Here is a 19,720-nt window from a genome sequence, read left to right as displayed (position 1 = left end):
TTCTATCTTTGTGTCTTCACCACTAGACCAAACATGTCCAGCGGATCACTACAAGAAGCAGATGCCAGACACAAGTCGTTACTTATTAAATGCAATCATCTTTTGGTATTTCTTCTTTTTTAATTATCTTGAAGAATGGAAATTTGTAACCTTCCTTGCAAACAAGCACTCTCGCATCTGGAATGAAAAAATATATATATCCAAAGCTAAGGAGCATACTGTTTCATCATTCTTGTTGTATCTTTTAACCCCACAACGCAGTCAATTGCCTTGTCTCATACAAACAATGTGTGGCTACTTGATTGGTGGCTGCTTGTGAAATTCCCTTCAATAAGTCTGGTGCAATAACTCTCAAGTTATTTGAGGGTTGGGAAAGACTTTGCTCAGACGTGGTAAGTTGTTTCCTTCTTTGGTGTCATTTCTATTTGGCATCAAAACAAAGCTGCACAGCATACACAGCAAGACCTGTTCCAGAAAGGCAAAGGAAATAAAGAGCTTGGGAAAACCTAAACATCTGAAGAAAGAGCAGAGGGTCATTTAATTGACTGGAATAAAATAATAAAGCAAGACTCCTAAGAGATCCATTACAAAAGCTATTGGTTTCTTCATAGAAATTAGAGAGTGTTGTGTGCTATTAGAAAATCTAGGCCTTGATATTTGAAGTTGCTGTCTTGCTGTGGAATGATGAGGCTGGTCTTTCATGTGACGGATGACCCAATACCATCTACCACCATGCTCTCATTAAGGAAAACATTGTCAGGCATGGTGGTTGGCAGTAGAGGAGACTGAGAGAAGAGTAACAGCCACATTTCCAGTGCCGATTGTTGGCTGTCTGCATGTATGAACAACTTCCTTTGAAGAAAGTAACACTTCAACTGCTTCACCGCTTCTTGTTCTTTGTTTGCAAGTGTGACGTTTGCAAGACCAAGTAAACAGGTGCACACGTCTTGTATGTTCCTTCGGTGCTGCGGTTTCCTGTAAGCTTCAGACAGACCTCAAAGTGCACCAAAGCATGGTAGAAATGTGCTGTGCCACCACAAACTCCATCTAAATGTTCCCATTCATTTTGTTTTAACAGCTACAAAAGAGCTGGAGTCTAGCCTAGCCTCCGTCTGCTGTGCTGGTAACACATCAACAAAATGGGACGCCTTCTGCACTGGTCTTCCCCACCCTCAACTTCTTCCAAGCAAGGGAACATGAAAGCCCAGAATTCTTAGCAACGGTGCTGCTGGCTTGGGACGGTGGCCCTGGCAGTCTCTTCACCTGGAGGCCATCCAGTCTGAAAGCCATAATTAAATGTCAAGTTAAGCCCCATTCTAATTAAATTAATTAAATGTGAAGTGTATGATAATTCTATACGCTGGATAATTTTCACCTTAAATGTTAACGATTGGCTGGAAAACTTCAACCAAGGATTCTAGGAGCTGTGTGTGGTCCTGGATCTTAGGTAGAACCACTTTACATAATTCCTGTAAATTTCACAAAAATGTTGTGTAAGGTATCAACTTTTATGACATTCCTCAAAGACTGAAGTACAGTAGAGCTGGTTGTGATGATCACTGCTGATAACCAAAAATGAATGAATGGGCGGCAGAGAAACCACTCTCTTTGAAATGATATGAAAATTGCATCCATGGTATTACCCGTGCTTTAGGAGCCCTGGTGGTGCAGTGATTGCAGTACTACAGGCAAACTCTGCCCACAGCCTGGAGTTCAATCCTGACAGGGCTGAAGGTTGACTCAGCCTTCCATTCCTTCTGAGGTTGGTAAAATGAGGACCCAGATGGTTGGGGCAATAATTCTCCTACCTTGTAAACTGCCCAGACAATGCTGTAAATTTAGGGCAGTATATAAATCTAAGTGCTAGTGCTAATGCTATTGCTTTAAGCGCTCAGGACCTGGGTTTGATTTTTGCTGGACTACAACACCCATCATCCTTTACCAGTGATCAAGTTCATAAAGGCTGATGAGAGCTGACATTTAACAATACCTGGAGGACTATGTGAATCCCACCTCTACATCAAGGAGTATGCACAGAGAAGATAAATGGACAGCATCAAATAATAGTTTTGCAGCTTTTTCAGCTGCCTACTCTTTAATTTCCAAATACAATCAACACTGACATTTGATATGTCCAGGCTGATGCCTTCTCAGCTGACTCCCTATTCTTTCAAATTCTGTGCAGGCAGTGTTCATTAAATTGCAGATGTACAGGCTTTACTCAGGACAATAGCTGAGGGGATTTGGTTTCTCTAGCCTTCACAAAAGCAAATAAAAAAGCAATAACGAAAAGCAGCGTTCACAGAGTACAAGCTGCCATTCCTGGTTCCATTTGAAGCTCCATATACGCTTGTAAGGTTGAGAAGCTGTAGGGCAAAAGAAACCTCATTTACATTAGCAAACCACATGGATTAACAACACCTAATAATGTTGCCAAATGTTTAATTGCATTTATATGTAGTCCCAACACACTGCACTGTGATCTGCTCTGAAAATTCTGAGAAAATCATCTTGCACTAAAGATATAGTAACAGATAGAACTTAGGTTAAAAGGCTCATTCAGGCTTAGGCATATTCAGGGCAGGGCCAGATTCACAAATTTATTCACTTTGCTAAGATATGGAAAATATTATCAATTATATGAAAAGCATTTCTGCACAGCAGCGTAAGCTTCGAGTTTCCATTGCTGCTCCTAGCTTTTTATACTTCTGAAATTCCAGGCTGGATTGATGCAGGTCGGCAACTGGGTCTGCCTGGGGCTCAGCCTGGACTCAGGCCAGTACAGGATCAGACCGGTTCTTTTTCTGTTTCTCATCCCTCCCTCCAACGTAGGGACATCCAGTGTTATTGGATGACTTTGGTGTGGTGTGTCTTTTACTTTTAGGGATTGGCTCCACCTCCCTAGTCCTTCATATTTGCTTTCACTCAAGGGTGCCCTCCTTCCACCTTCCTGTATACGGTCATTTTAATTTTGCACAATTTCCTTATTCTCTATATCCTTATTCTCCTTATTCCCTTAGACCAGGAATTCTGGGAGTTGAAGTCCAGGAGTCATAAAAGAGCCAAGGTTGCCTACCCCTGCCTTTGGTGGAGCAGTGGACTAATGCCTCCTTAAGTAACACCAGCTGCCTGCAATTAGTGCAGGTTCGCATCCCACCAGGCTCAAGGTTGACTCAGCCTTCCATCCTTCCAAGGTAGGTAAAATGAGGACCCAGATTGTTGGGGGCAATTAAGCTGACTTTGTAATAATGCCGCTTGGGTGTGTGTGTGTGTGAAAGCCCTAATAAGCAGGCATATACATAGAATGAAGGCTACTGCTAAGCTTGTAAGCCGCCCTGAGTCTTCGGAGAAGGGCGGGATATAAATGGAATTAAAATAAATAAATAAATAAAATTTATATTTATCCTCTCTCTCTCTCTCCATTGTACCAACATTGCCCCAATAAACTGTGGGCTAATCCACCATTCCTGCAAAGGAACTTGCCAGAGGCTCCTCTCTTTTCAATGTCCTTACAACTGGCAGCTATATGCTTAGGAGATGGGTGGAATGTATCTAGCTAGGTTTTTTTCTTTTTAAGTCATACAACCAAGAAGAAACTTTGCATACCAGGGGCAGGGGAGTGGGAGAGGAAAGGAAGAAACAAAAAGGGTGCTTATGGGGAATAATGGAGTGTAGCAAAAGCTTTTATAGAAGTTGGAAAATTACCATTGAGCACTCTGGAATCAGGTGCTGGACTTTAAGAAGTCTTTAGCTTATAGTTTTGAAAGTGTTACTTTTAATGGAAATATAAAGAAATGGGTGTGGGGCTCCTAGCTGCACAGGGCATCGACCAGCCTAGGGGAAGGGGTGTGGCAAGCCAGGCAGCCAATCGCAACAATGCTGGTTAATTAAACCAGAACAGGACACTTGAAACAATCTACTCTGATGGGTATAAGGTGGGCTTGAGCAGAATCACAGCTGAAAAACACGGGTGGGGACTGCTTTGTGATGGACAAGGAGTAGAAGAACCATGACCTTTTCTTACTTCATTCCAGAAGGGATGGGAGACCTCTACAGTATCTGTGATGCTCTAAGCAAGATGTGAAGAAATGTACAGGGTTGTTAGCTTATGTTAATTTCTTCAAGCAGATATATATCTGGGTAATAGGTTAGTAGTACTAAGTGCTTATGACAGGGGTCTTCAAACTTGGCCCTTTTATGACTTGTGGACTTCAACTCCCAGAATTCCTCAGCCAGGCATGCTGGCTGAGGAATTCTGGGAGTTGAAGTCCACAAGTCATAAAAGGGCCAAGTTTGAAGACCCCTGGCTTATGACAAAGGGGATTAAAAAAAAACTTAGCCATGCATTCAAGGCTCTTCAAGCAAGAAGACTTGGCAGATTTTTCCAATCAACAGTTGGCATGGGATTGTGGGGATTTAATGCTTCACTTTTACATCATGGATGGTTCTATTATTTTCAGCAGAATATGTCTTGAGGATTTTCACACTGAGAACTTCTTTTCACCTCACTCCTTCCTTTTTCCCTTTAATGTATTAATCTCCCATTCAGATCCTTGTCTAACCGTTCTCAAACTTGGCAAAAATCACGTATATTTACATTGGTATCGTGAGGAGAGAACAAAGTCACAATGCTGCCTTTATTACAATTGTATTAAATGTTGCCAAAGTCACAAACACTTTCCAGAAATTTTTTTTTCTTCCAGAATGCCGCTTCAGGCGGAATACTAAGCAAAACAGTAAAGGAAATGGGAAGACAAAAGACTGAACATCTTGGTAAAACCCAAAGCCTACAGTTATAACAGTACAAAAGATACTAAATCCATATTTACATTATACCTTTATAAAAAGGTAATTCAAAGTTGCAAAACAATGCTTGCATTTTCAAGATTTCACAACTAAGACAGAATTGAAACAAACGAAAACAGCAGGACAGGAATAAATGTGGCAAATAGTCAAGATACATCAGCATTAAGGTGATCAATTAATTTCCTCAAGAAGTGCATCTGGAAATTGATATCAAGCCTGGGGCTAATGTATTAATGTATAACTGTATTGGGGGAGTGGGCTTTTGTATTGTATTTGTGTTGTTTATAAGTTTGTTTTAGTTCAGACTGTTTTTGTGGTTTTTATGCTTTATCTGTTTTATCTGTGGATTTTTCAGTTTTGTATACTGCCAAGAATCTGTTGGAATTGGGCAACGATGGATGGAAGGATGGATGGATGGATGGATGGATGGATGGGTGGGTGGGTGGGTGGGTGGATGGATGGATGGATGGATGGATGGATGGATGGGTGGATGGATAAGAGTTCACCAAAAGGTGGTTCTTTGCTCCTCTCAGATCTGGCCATTGTAGTTTGTATCATGTCCTTAATATTCTTACAAATAACTCAAAGTGGTGAACATATCCAGCATACTTTCCTCCTCTAGTGTCCCCCTAACAACAACCCTATGAGGGGGGTTTGGGCTGAGAGAGAGTGACCGGCCCAAAGTCACCCAGCTGGCTTTCATGGCTAAGGCAGGACTAGAATTCACGGTTTCCGGGCTTCTAGCCTGAAGCCTTAATCAACTGGCTTTGATTGCTTTAAAAAGGATGCTCACCCTGTAATTTTTGTTCTGTCTGGATCCTAGGTGAAGCATGCTGTGGCACTGCTTGGATAAAGCTGATCAGTCCAGTCCCCTGCAGGATGTAGGATGGAAATAAAATGGGGGAATCTTTGCCACTATAAAGAAATGGGAAGAGCCAAGGAAAGATAGCAGCTAAAAAAATAATAATAACGAAGAGCTCACCCACAAAAAGAAGCAGTCATTTTGGAAATTCTGCATCTTAGAATGGTAAAACCATCATAGTGATCAGGACAGAATAACAGAGTTTGGAAGGGGCCTTGGAGGTCTTCTAGTCCAACCCCCTGCGCAGGCAGGAGACAAATGTCTGTCCAATCTCTTAGTGAAAACCTTCAGTGATGGAGCACCCACAACATCATGATGTTGTCTATTAAAGCTGCTAAGGCCAGCGCAAAACAGAAAGGCCGTCAGTATTATATGGAATGTGGGACTAAGCTAAGAAAAGGGAACCTCGGAGTTGACTCTGATTTTACCTGATATTATGTGGTTTGGCCCAATATGAAAATGAAACGTTTCATGCTTTTCTTCTGGAAACTTTGTTCCACTTCTCCGTCTGGCGTACAGTATAACCCTGGCATTTCCTGGGGGGTTCCTACCAAATACTGAGCAACTCTGACTCCATTCAGTTGTTGTTTGTTGTTGTTGTTAGACAAGGCAAGGTCCTAAGTACTACTCTCCAGATGGATACAGGAATAAGCTAAACCCATGCAAATTGGATCATACCAGGTGCAAAAGTTCCTTTTCCAAAATTTGATAGAATAAAACTTTTCTGTTTCCAAAAACAAACAAAAAAAACATCAGTTAAGACAACATGGCATGGGTCCGGAGTACCTCGGGGATCACCTGCTGCCGGCGTCAACTTCCCTCCGCCCTGTGCGTTCACACGGAGAGGGCCTCCTCAGGGTGCCACCAGTCAGAGAATGTCGTCTGGTGGCCCCCAGGGGGAGGGCCTTCTCTGTGGGCGCTCCGGACTTATGGAATCAGTTGCCGGTTGAGCTCCAGACGGCGCCTGACCTTCGCTCCTTCCAACGCGATCTGAAGACCTTTTTATTTGAACAAGCCGGCCTGGCCTGATGGGGGATGTGTTGGGGTTTTTTATTGTGGTTTTATATTATTATTTATTGTTTTAGCTCGGGCCTTGTATTTAATTCTCTTTTAATTTTTGTACTTTGTATTTTATATGTGCCCTGTTCACCGCCCTGAGTCCTTCCGGAGAAGGGCGGTATACAAATATAATAAACTTAAACTTAAACTTAAAGTACTTCTCACCTTTAGGCATAACATGGAGATCTTTAGGGTCGTTGGTGCTCTCTGAGATTGGTGGGTTTTTTGCAGACGTTTCATTACCCAACTAGATAACATTACCTTAAATGGATAATCTGCAAGAAAACCAACAAAATGCTCAGAGAGCACAAGGTCCCCACAGTTCACTCCTGAACTACAAATATTCTCTTCTATTACTACAAAGGTTTTCTCTTCTAGCTAATGCCAGAATTCACGATCCTACTCAAATTGTATAGTAGTATCAAGGTTAGATTGTATTTTTCTTTCTCCGGTAAAGTTCAGCACAAGTTTTGTGCCTATTTAGATACAGACCCTTGAAAGTATTACAGTGTCTATTTAATAATAGCTTTGCTTACAGAGTGACTAGAAATCAAATCCAAATTTATCAGTAGTTCTCCAGTGACAACAATTTAACTTTACAAAAGAGCAATTTTTCGGTTTCAGTCAGCTCCTACACTATGGTCCTGTGGCAAGCACACAAAATCAGGTGTGAAATCTTCATAGGCAACACGCAGATCTTCAGGCTGGTTCTTGATTGTTGAAGAAAACGATCAAGATCAAAAGGACACTGTGGGGCAAGTCCACCCCTCTGCCCATTTGGCATCTCTTCCTCAACAGTCCTCCTGTTTCAGGTTACATTTTCTTGTAGAAACAGGATGGGTGGGGAGATTTCTGGAAACTTTCTTAAACTGAGCAGGTTTGCAAGATGCGTGCTTTGGATTCACTTGCAGGGTGTGTGTTTGCTACTTTATGGGCAACCTGATTTGAGCTAGTCTTAAGGCACTGCCATTCTTGTGAATTTATTATCACAGATCAGAGAAACCCTCGAGCCCATGTCTCTGTTCCCCTCTTGCCTTACCACAATGCTTACTGCAAAGCATTGGGTATGGAGAAGGGAAGATAACAGAACTGATATGGTAAGTTATGGTTCTTGGGCTCACCCGAAGCCTGGAAGCCAATAAATCTCCCATTCCTGAAAAACTGCCAAGGCAGGGGGAAAGAAAGCTTCCTTAGAGCCAGTCCAGAAAAGGCTGTTTTGGAGTCTGCAGTTCTTACTGCCATGTGTAGCAATTACAATAAAGTGCATAGCCCAAGTAGAAGATAAAAAGGTAAAGGTTCCCCTGCACATGCGTGCTAGTCATTTCCAACTCTAGGGGTCGGTGCTCATCTCCGTTTCAAAGCTGAAGACAAGGACGTCTCCGTGGTCATGTGGCTGGCATGACTAGATGCCAAAGGTGCACGGAACGCTGTTACCTTCCCACCGTAGCGTTCCCTATTTTTTTACTTGCATTACGTGCTTTTGAACTGCTAGGTTGGCAGAAGCTGGGATGAGTAACGCGCTCACTCTGTTACGCGGCACTTGGGATTCGACCCGCCAAACTGCCGACCTTCTGATCAACAAGTTCAGCATCCTAACCCACTGAGCCACCGCGTCCCTATAAGTAGAGGTACATTATTCTTATTCAGTAATCCTCAGCTCTCTTTTTCCTTCATCAGTATATTAACTCCTGGGGTCAGAGATAAGATTTAGTAGATTGGGGCACACATACTTTGTACTCACATCTCTCTGTAATATTCCCAGTGAAGTCAAGCGACCTTTCTTCCAAGGGAAGCCTGTCATATGGGGACGTCCGGCCACTGGTAGGATTACAGGGGTCATCACCCAAATCTGCTTAGAGCTTTTTCTGATCTTTGTACTACATTTACAGAATGGAATGGAATGGAATGGGAAATGGGAATGGGAATAGAGCTGGAAGGGACCTTGGAAGTCTTCTAGTCCAGCTCAAGCAGGAGAACCTATACCATTTTAGACAGGTGACTGTCTAGTCCAGGGGTAGGCAACCTCGGCTCTTTTATGACTCATGGACTTCAACTCCCAGAATTCCTGAGTCAGCATAGCTGACTCAGGAATTCTGGGAGCTGAAGTCCATGAGTCATAAAAGAGGCGAGGTTGCTTACCTCTGGTCTAGTCTCTTGAAAGGAACAGCTGAAACAAACACAGGTTTGGCTGGAGACTGTTACCATACCTGGATACCTTGCTTTATCAGGGTTTCTGGACTGTTGGTGATGCTGAGTGGGCTTCCCTTCAGATGTGTCTACGGTGCTTTTCTTACTCTGCCCACCAAGCTCTCTGCAAGAAGCACTGGGCACTGGGCATCCAATGTGTATCTGCCCAGGTCTCCTAACCTTTTTTTCTTTCTATCCTTTTGCAAGCAGTTGTTAGTAAATGACAATCCCCTCCAGATTAATGGAACAGATTCTTAAAACTATTCCTTTTAATGGATAATCAATGCATAATCTTATTAAAGCAGAACCAAACCATACAGGCATTCAAACTTTCACTCAAAGGAAGTCTTTTCGACTTTTTTTTTCTTTTAAAATGACTTTTCTGCAACAGTGTCACACCGGATCTTGGCCTTGACACCAGCATCCTAATATGTGAATTTGGGGTAACTTTGATTATTTTTTGGAGGGGTGTGTGCGTCAATTTATTTTATGTACAATACATATCATGCTGATGCAATGTAAAATCCTATCATCTTTCAACCATGTTTACATTAGATATCAAGACATCTTTGCTGTTACCACTAGGATACGTTAAATTGCCTAATCTCCAACGTCTTCCTCCTCCTAACCTGTATGATTACTTTATTAAAGATGACCAAAAAAGGAAGTTTTTTTTACTCTTAGCCAACACTTTCAGCTTCATGCTTTTCTTGCATTAAATTGCTCAAGACATTTTGCTAGGGACTTGGATTGGATTTCACCTCTCTAAATTTCAATCTTGAAGTAAATGAGATTCAAAGGAGGGGTGCATTCTCCTCCCCCCCTCCCTTTTCTCCCCTGTTTTGAATTTTTATTGGGTTTCCCAAATGTCTTGCAGTCCACAGAGTGATGCAGCAACGGCTTCCTTCCACACTCACCACATTGAAGCAGCAACACTGTTTCCTAACCAGTGCAATTTTAATTGAATCACGCTTTCCTGATTTGACCCAAGCAGCCTTTTCCTTTTTGATAGTGAAAAGACTCTTACGAAATTTTTCAAATATGCTTGTCAGTTGGGTGGAGGGCAAGAAGTTGCACAGCTCTCTTCTTTAAAAAAAACACATATGTAAGATACAATGTTCTGCTGAAGGAAAAAATATTGTTTTCTAATAATGAGTTATTGGACTTTAGTTTATCACTACAGCCCCTGTATGATAAGCTGTATTTTGTGCAAAAAAACCCAACAACTTAATCTAAAGGTGAAATGAATAAATTCACAGAAGTTTCTTCTCATCCCTTCTTTCTTACTCAAGTCATGTGCCTTCAAAAGTTCAATAATAAAGATTCATCTATTAATTCCCTTAAGGTCACTAACAATCCAGAACATGGTGTTTTAAGGGGAGATGGCAAAGGGAGTCCTTTAAAGGTTAAGCTAAGAACTGACCTGATTGAAGCCTTGTATTCCTCTCTCCAATGACACCTTTCACAGTGTGGTCTGCTGTGAAAGAGTAAAATCTATACCGGGATTCATTTGGAATAGAATTGAAAGTAAAATCACCAATATTGTGAAGTTCTTCAGATAAAAACTGTGGCACAATCACCCTTGGAATATAATCTTCTGGACACAGAATATGTCTAGAAAAGAATAAACAACATTATCAATCAAGGCATTGGAGTTAAAAGTTTAATCTTGAAAGTAACACGGACTAGGGAAAACAGGATATATATGCATAAAGGTAAAGGTAAAGGTTTCCCCGCACGTGCGTGCTAGTCGTTTCCGACTCTAGGGGCCGGTGCTCATCTCCGTTTCAAAGCCGAAGAGCCAGAGCTTGTCCGAGGACCTCTCTGTGGTCATGTGGCCGGCATGACTAGACGCCAAAGGCGCACAGAACGCTGTTACCTTCCCACCATAGTGGTCCCTATTTTTCTACTTGCATTCTTACGTGCTTTTGAACTGCTAGGTTGGCAGAAGCTGGGACGAGTAACAGGCGCTCACTCTGTTACGCGGCACTCGGGATTCGACCCGCCAAACTGCCGACCTTCTGATCGACAAGCTCAGCGTCCTAACCCACTGAGCCACCGTGTCCCTTTTTATATATGCATACTGTATATCAAGTACCAAAAAAAAATATGGATTTTTCCTTTTTACTTATACCAAAAGGACCCATGATTGTTTATGATGCTAAACAGTGGGAGATTTAAGATAAGGGGAAAATGGAATTCTTCACACAACGCATAATGAAATCTTGGAATTTGCAGTCACAAGATTTCATCAACAATCTGGATAGTTTCGAAAAGAATTCAGCAACTTCAAGATTAATATTTATCTGTTCATAGGTGGCAGACCTCCTGGTTAGATAAATAAGTGCCTGCATCAAATATAGTATATCTCTGAATCCTATTTCGTGAAAATTGCATCTAAAAGGGGGTTGTAGCCCTGACACTTTGCTTGGCACTTCCCAAGACATTTGAAGACTCAAGTTGATGCAACCTCACACAATTTAGTGGGCAATATCATGGGTATGAATGGAACAACATTTTATATTTCTGGGTTTTTTAAAAAAAAACTGTTTTATGGTGATTTTGGAGTTATGCTACATTTGTGGTATTTTTCTCAGCTCAAAACTGCACATCAAAGTTCATTCTGATGGCTCGATGGCCTTTGGGTTGTAGCTCACTCCTTCATAGCCTAAGCCAATATTTGTTATCCAACCTGCAATTGTGTTCAGTTTTGCCCCAAATCTAGCTTTCTGTCTTTAGTTGTTCCATTGTTTCTTTCTTTCTCTGAGAATTGCTTAGGGGGAGACTGTATACCGCTTTCTAAGCCCAGAGATACAACACTATATCAGTACAACATTTTCATTACGATGTAATGTTACTGGATCAATAATCAGTCGGAACAAATAAGAATTACATTTCATATTGTTGAAATATTGTTTCATATCCAAGAATGGGGCCAACTCTCCTGTTAGATAGAGTGGATGCCTCAGGCAAAAGATATCATGAAAGGGCAGCAAATTATTAGTCACTTAATTTGTTTTTATTGTATCTTTTTCCTGCCTCAAAAGGAGGGAAAGTGTTCCTGGAATGTTCTGCCTAATATATCAAAGTATCTTGACTGGTTTGGGTACTCAGCCACTTAGCTATGAAGAGGGAAGAGAACACCCCCACAAATAAGAAAATATTTTGTCTCTACCCTTTAAAAAAAAATCTATAGCTCTTCAGTCAAGCTTAAGCAGAGGCACTTGACAAATATTTGACCTGCCTTTTCAGGAACTTTCTGTAGAGCTGAGGAGGAAGAAAAATGAAGTGTTGCTGAGGTGCTAGGTTAAACAAGCAGAAAACTTGGGAGGCCGATCACTAGCCGATTAATCTTCTAGCTTGAATCTGATGGCTAATGGCGCTAGCCTAGCCAAAAAACGTTGTCAATTTCTATTGGCAGAAATTTGAAATAACACAATGCAGTTGCAATGTACTTACAATATTAGAAAATGCTTTCCTTTGTTAGGTGATAAAGAGGGTTTTTTTGTTTCCTCATTATATACATAAAAAGGGGCGGAACCAAATAGCGTTCAATTCTATAAAAGCAACTTTAATATTTAATGCCATTAATTAATCTTTGTCCAACTCAATTACATCTATCCGTAGTAATCAGTGGATGTTTCAGATGCTTAATTCTACCATTAATTCTGTTAAGATTATAAAATGTATCACTCATTTTATAAACAAAAGAAAAATGCAAAAGCATCGATGTATCACATTTAATACCCTAAATCTCCAATTAAAGTATTCAGAGTAGAGTCTGCAGAACCCTATTTTTAAAAAGCTAAAGTTCAATGGTCATATGGGCATCCACGGAGGGACAAAGGGGAAACAAACGATGAAATACTATACTTGTGATGACTCAAATGTCATTAGTAGCATCAGATACTGGAACACCTGAATATAATTATAGGGTTTAGGCAATGACCTCACCAATCACATATCAATGTATTGACTTTTATAAAGTTAGGTCAAGAAATAGTGTGCCGATAGTAACTTCCATATTTTTCTAACTTCAAAGCCAGAAGACCTGTAGGATAAAACTGAGTAATATTTGACTACAGAAAATGTGGTTTGGCACACCCCATTAACTGACTTCGACATAGTCACTGTCAACCTTACCTCTTTCTGCTTGGAAAATAAAAGGAGAAAGAAATATATCAGACAGTCCCAATTTATAATAACAATGTGCAAAATCCACCAGGCTCAAGGTTGAGTCAGCCTTCCATCCTTTCGAGGTAGGTAAAATGAGGACCCAGATTGTTGGGGTCAATAGGCTGACTTTGTAATAATGCCGCTTGGGGGGGGCGAAAGCCCTAATAATAAGCAGGCATTTACATAGAATGGAGGCTATTGCTAAGCACATTGATTTGTGCTTCTTAGATTGTAAGCCGCCCTGAGTCTTCGGAGAAGGGCAGGATATAAATGGGATTAAAAAAAAAATACTTAGCTATTACGAGCTGTACATTCTGGGAGCTCTAATCTAACATGGGAAGACAATGGACAACATACATGATAGCTAACCTTTGTGGTTGTTTAGAGTGACCTCAGAGTGTGTCCTGTGACTTCTTGACATATTTATAGCTCAAAGCACACTTCACAACTGCCTTTGAATTTCTGTGCGCTATAACTGTAAGAGTGGACAAACTGGATGGGACAAAAACATGCTAAAGGGAACTTAGAGTAAAGTAGTTCCAAAGGTGCTTTTCTAAAAGGCAGCTGGACTATCTTGGTTGTTTTTTTTCTTTGAAAAACTTTTCGCTGCTCACCCAAGAAGCTACTTCAGTTCTGATGAGTAGCAAAACATTTTCAAAGAAAAAAGAAACCAAGAAAATCCAGTTGCCTTTGGAAAAAGCACCTTTGGGATAATTATGTACACTGCTATTTATGTACATATGTTAATTATGTAGAAATATGTACACTAAGAGCTTATGTTTGTATGTACACTGTACGCTTATATGCACACTGTATGTTTGTAAGTACACTGAGAGCTGATGCACCAGACACAAATTCCTTGTGTGTCCTATCACACTTGGCCAATAAAGAGTAAAGAATTCTAAGAAAGAAAGTATTAGGACCTGGGTGATTGAGAATCTCCACAGACATCTAGAGCAAAAGCATGCATTCTTGCAAGACAGACAACAATGGGAAGGATTCTGATGCTGTAGCTGGGTGCATTTCCTCAGCCTAATACCCCAAATACCTACCTCCCCAGTCAGAGGGGAGGGTTTTGCCCTGCATTTGAGGAGCCTGTTTGTCACCGGTACCAAATTTCACAGGAAGACGTTTCTGTCTTTGGCAGACAAATGGTTTGTATTGAGTAACAGGATCCTACACATTTTGCCAAGGTGCCAGATAGACCAAAGGAGCCAGGAGAAGGTGACAGCAAGGAGTTGTTATTTATATTTGAAAGACAAGGTGACATTTTACTTTTGAACTAACAAAATCCATAAAATGCAGTCTGTTCTGATGACACCTGAGGTTGTTCTGAGACAAACATCTAAGGAGGTAGTTAAAGACTCAGTAGAGATGCTTTAAACAACCAATTCCAGTTTTATGACCTCCTCGGAATTGCCATTCCTAAAACTCCCAACCAATATGAGTATGATTAACTTCAGCCCACAGAAAGATTCTGAGTTGTTTGTTTGTTTTGGGGTTTGTTTGTTGTTCTCTTTCACAATGAACACATCCTAGAGTAGAGTAGAGTAGAGTAGAGTAGAGTAAAGTAGAATAGAATAGAATAGAATAGAATAGAATAGAATAGAATAGAATAGAATAGAGTAGAGTAGAGTAGAGTAGAGTAGAGTAGAGTAGAGTAGAGTAGAGTAGAGCAGAGCAGAGCAGAGCAGAGCAGAGCAGAGCAGAACAGAACAGAACAGAATAGAATAGAATAACAGAGTTGGAAGGGACTTTGGAGGTCGTCTAGTCCAACCCCCTGCTAAGGCAGGAAACCCTATACCATTTCAGACAAATGGCTGTCCAGTCTCTTCTTAAAAACTTCCAGTGTTGGAGCATTCACCGCTTCTGGAGGCAGGTTGTTCCACTGGTTAATTGTTCTAACTGTCAGGAAGTTTCTCCTTAGCTCTAGGTTGCTTCTCTCCTTGACTAGTTTCCATCCATTGCTTCTTGTCCTGCTTTGGAGAATAGCTTGACTCCCTCTTCTTTGTGGCAGCCCCTGATATTATAAAGGTCCAAGAAATGATAATACTATAGTAATTATAATGACTATTTCTTGGTTTTTCCTGCACACAGACATCTAGTCTTTCTGTCAACAATGTTTAGGTAACGTATGATGAACTTTTGAAAGCGGAGGCTATAGTTTTCCAGAAAGTATGATTGAATCATACCACCATATTTCCATGTATTTTTCGTGCAAAAAAGGTAGGTTTGTTGCTTGAAAAATTGTAAAGCATCCTTATATTTTCTTTATATTGTTGAATTTTCTTGGAATAACATGAAATTATTCCGTATCTTACTATCTTGGTTTTTACATGATAACAGTATCTCCTTGTAATTGCTATATGAAGAAGCCAATCTTCTATCATAAAACGTATAAAATTCCTGAGAGCCAAAGCTAGAAAACGTAGAAGAGATCAATCTTTTGTTCCCAGTGTATTGATCCAAACTTTCCTTGAAAGAGATCTGTGGGAAAGCTTGATATTTAGTTTACTGATTGTGACATTGACAAGTTGTGGCATTTATTTATACTGTATTTCCTTTCTAATCAAAATCAGCCAAAGTGGCATAAACAGAATTTTTTTAACACAGATCAGTAGCAAGCTGCTGTAGTATAAAAGACAGCTAGAAAAGCAGCAGCAACAAGAGAATAAAAGTTTTGAAAAATGGGATTTTCATCTACAAGTTTATATATTGTGCTAAATGTGGTGGATTTTCTTACATTGGCTTTATTATGTTGGGCAGAATTAACGAGCCTCGATTTCTTAGACATGGTTTATGGCATAACATTATATACGAATCATCTGAAGAACCTACATCTTGGTGTAATACCGGTATGTGAACTAAGTCTCTTAAGTTGCTCTTAGAATTTGATGGCCAGGATATAATTCAATTAATCAATGCTAACAAATTTAGTTCTACTATTCAGCGGGCTTACACCAGATTGAATCCTCTTTATAGGAGTGAAGATGAAGAGTTTTCCTTGAGAAAGTTGCTTCATAGAAGAACGGTCACAACTAGACATGTTCTACTCCATGCCATAGCAACATTTGCTTCACTATATCCATCCATCCATCAATCAGAATACTGTAGAGCTAGAAGGGATCTTGGAGATCTTCTAGTCCAAACCTCTGCTCAAGCAGAAGTTCAGACAAGTGGCCATCCAGTCTCTTATTAAAAACCTCCAGTGGTGAAGCACCCACAACTTCTGAAGGCAAGTTGCATTCATATATATAATATGAATATGCATATGAATATATGTAATATAATATGCATGCACTTATATAATAATTTATATAATACAATTACATAAATGAGGAATGTAATACAAAATAGATTTCCTTATTAATGATTCCAACATCTTCATGAATGATTTGGACGAGGGGATAGATGGGGAACTCATCAAATTTGCAGACGACATCAAGCTGGCAGGAATAGCCAACACTCCAAAAGACAGGCTTAAGATATAGCGGGATCTGGGCAGACTTGAACACTGGGTGCTATCTAACAAACTGAAATTCAGTGGTGAAAAAAGTAAGGTTCTACACTTAGGCAAGAAAAACCAAATGCACAGGTATAGTATAAGGTGTACCTTGCTCAATAGTAGTAACTGTGAGAGGGATCTTGGAGTCCTAGTGGACAATCAGTTAAATATGAGCCAGCAGTGTGCTGCAGCTGCCCAAAAAGCCAACACAGTGCTAGGCTGCATTAACAGAGGGATAGAATCAAGATCACGTGAAGTATCAATACCACTTTACAATGTCTTGGTAAGGCCACACTTGGAATACTGCATCCAGTTTTGGTCACCACGATGTAAAAAAAGATGTTGAGACTCTCAAAGAGTACAGAGAAGAGCAACAAAGGTGATTAGGGAACTGGAGGCTAAAACATATCAGGAACGGTTGCTGGAATGGGATATGTCTAGTTTAATGAAGAGAAGGATGAGGGGGGACATGATAGCAGTGTTCCAATATCTCAGGGGCTGCCACAAAGAAGAGGGAGTCAAGCTATTCTCCAAAGCTCCTGAAGGCAGGACAAGAAGCAATGGATGGAAACTAATCAAGGAGAGAAGCAACCTAGAACTAAGGAGAAACTTCCTGACTGTTAGAACAATTAACCAGTGGAACAACCTGCCTCCAGAAGTGGTGAATGCTCCAACACTGGAAGTTTTTAAGAAGAGACTGGACAGCCATTTGTCTGAAATGGTATAGGGCTTCCTGCCTGAGCAGGGGGTTGGACTAGATGACCTCCAAGGTCCCTTCCATCATCATCATCATTATGATGATGATGATGATGATGATGATGATGATGTCATCTTTTCCATAAGGAAAAAAGACAGAAAAGGCAAGAATGACTCAAAATAGCAATAACAATAGACTTACTGTATATACCATTTCACAGTGCTTTACAGCCCTCTCTAAGCAGGTTACAGAGTCAGCCTATTGCCCCCAACAATCTGGATCCTCATTTTACCAACCTCGGAAGGATGGAAGGATGGGTCAACCTTGAGCCAATCAGGATCGAACCTCTGGCTGTGGGCAGAGCTAGCTTGCAATACTGCATTCTAACCAAGCAGATCTTACAGTGGCCACCCCTGAGTCAGTAAAAGAAGCGTTCACAGAAGCCCTGTTCCTTTTCAAAAGACAAAGAACAATATTCCACTGGTCCCATTCCCAAAAGTCAGGCCCATCTAATTCCCAGTGCTGGAAACAGCTGCTGTGGTTGTTAGACTGAACCGTGTATAAGTTAAAGTTCTGAAACCCAAATTCTCTGACTGTGAGAACTATTAAAGTGGTGGAAGAGTCTGCCTCCTGAGCGTTTTGAAACAAAGATTAGACTGCCATTTGTTTAGGATGGTCTGGGTATTCCTGCCTTGGGTAGAGAGGTGGACTAGAAGACCTTCAAGATTCCTTCCAAACATTATGATTTCACATCTTTGCTCCCTAGGAAACTAGACACTTCACTGTGTACCAGAAGAGATCATTATAAAAACATCATCACTTACATTTTCTTCTAAGCAATTTTACATAACTGGGAGTCAGATTTGGCATTCCATTTTAGCATGAAAATTTAAGATGTCCCAACTATCCCTTATGAGAACCAGCACTAGGAGAAGCTGTTTTCAACAGGAAAGCATATAACAGAAGAAATATCTTTTTGCAGTTCCCAAGGAAAGGGCTATGTACTAATACACATCACCTTGTCACAAAACTCCAAGTGGTTTGCAATGCTTAAGGTTTATTGCAAGATAAGGACAAAGCCATCTTGATTTGTGGCAGTTTCTCCAACCTGGGTACCCTTGAGATGTACAAAACTCCCAGAATTTTCCAGCCACTGCGGTCTTTGCTAGCAATTCTGGGAATTACTATCTACACACCTGAAAGGTAGGCAATTTTCAACAATTCATAATTAAGTCACCCATACAGATATGAATGGTGCAGGCTGCTTGTGGAGCAGCTTAAACTTCTCCAGAAAAGAAAAACATTTATTCTAAGCTGCTTCCCATTCCAAGCAGTTGTCCCCTTTCATTAGACATTTAAATAATATGATACCATTCACAGGAAAAGGTTAGAGAAATAGTTTTGGCCAAGATCCAAGGACTCTCTTTTCTGACCTTGGGTTCTGTCCCAACTGTTCCCACATTAGAGCAAAACTATTTTGCCAGGCAGTATTTTCACATCTCTTGAAACAAGGGCAGGAACAGCAACAGAAAAATTGGACAAGAAAACTCAGGAAATGAATTTATATGAGATTATTTGCTTTATATAAAGGCAATTTTTTTTCAGCAAAGAAATCAAATAAGGCAGCAGATCCTAGAAGGTTTTAAAATACAAAAACACAAGCCTTGTAACAAGATTTCAATAATTTAATTAAACAGAATAGACAACAAGGGTTATACATTTATCAATTTCAATCAACTCCCCCTTCCCCAACCTGTCAGCACCCACTCATAATTGATTAACCATTGAAAATCTTTTTTTCCCCAGCATTTTTATGGAACTGAATGAAATACACAACAAATGTTATGCAGAAATAATTACAGAAGCAGACAACCGTAGCAAAAGTAGAAAATGATGAAATACCAACGCTAGGAATAGCTGAGGGAATAATGAACAGGATAGTGATCCATATTGATCTGGAGAACAGCTTTTGACGGACTGCAACCTATCAATTTCTAGAGTTTGAACAATTATTATTTCCAGGAAGGAAGTTTTAAATATATAAGCTCTTTATTCTGCTGACTTAGATGGCAAGATTTCTGAAGTTCCAGTGTTCAATAAAAGAAAAGAGCAGATCAGAACTTGGAATAAAACGAACGCAGAACATTAGTATGCCTTTCATATGGACCGTACTTTGCTAAAATAATAAGCCTCAAATGACAACAGATCTTAGTTCCTCAAAGAAGACATAAACAAACAAACATCTTCAACCAGAAATGGGCATAGAATTAAGAAAAAACGGGTGATACATTGATGGCATTGTTACAAATACACTTCTTTTGTGCCAAATAAGAACCACTGCAGAGAGAAGATACCTTTCAAGAACAATTCACTTCTAGGTTTGAATTTTAGTTACAGTAGTGCTAATCAAACCAGGTATTTGCTTCTG

The sequence above is a fragment of the Vipera ursinii genome, assembly GCF_947247035.1.
Source record: "Vipera ursinii genome assembly, chromosome: 1".
Lineage (NCBI taxonomy): Eukaryota > Metazoa > Chordata > Lepidosauria > Squamata > Viperidae > Vipera > Vipera ursinii.
Note: the sequence above shows the minus strand (reverse complement) of the source record.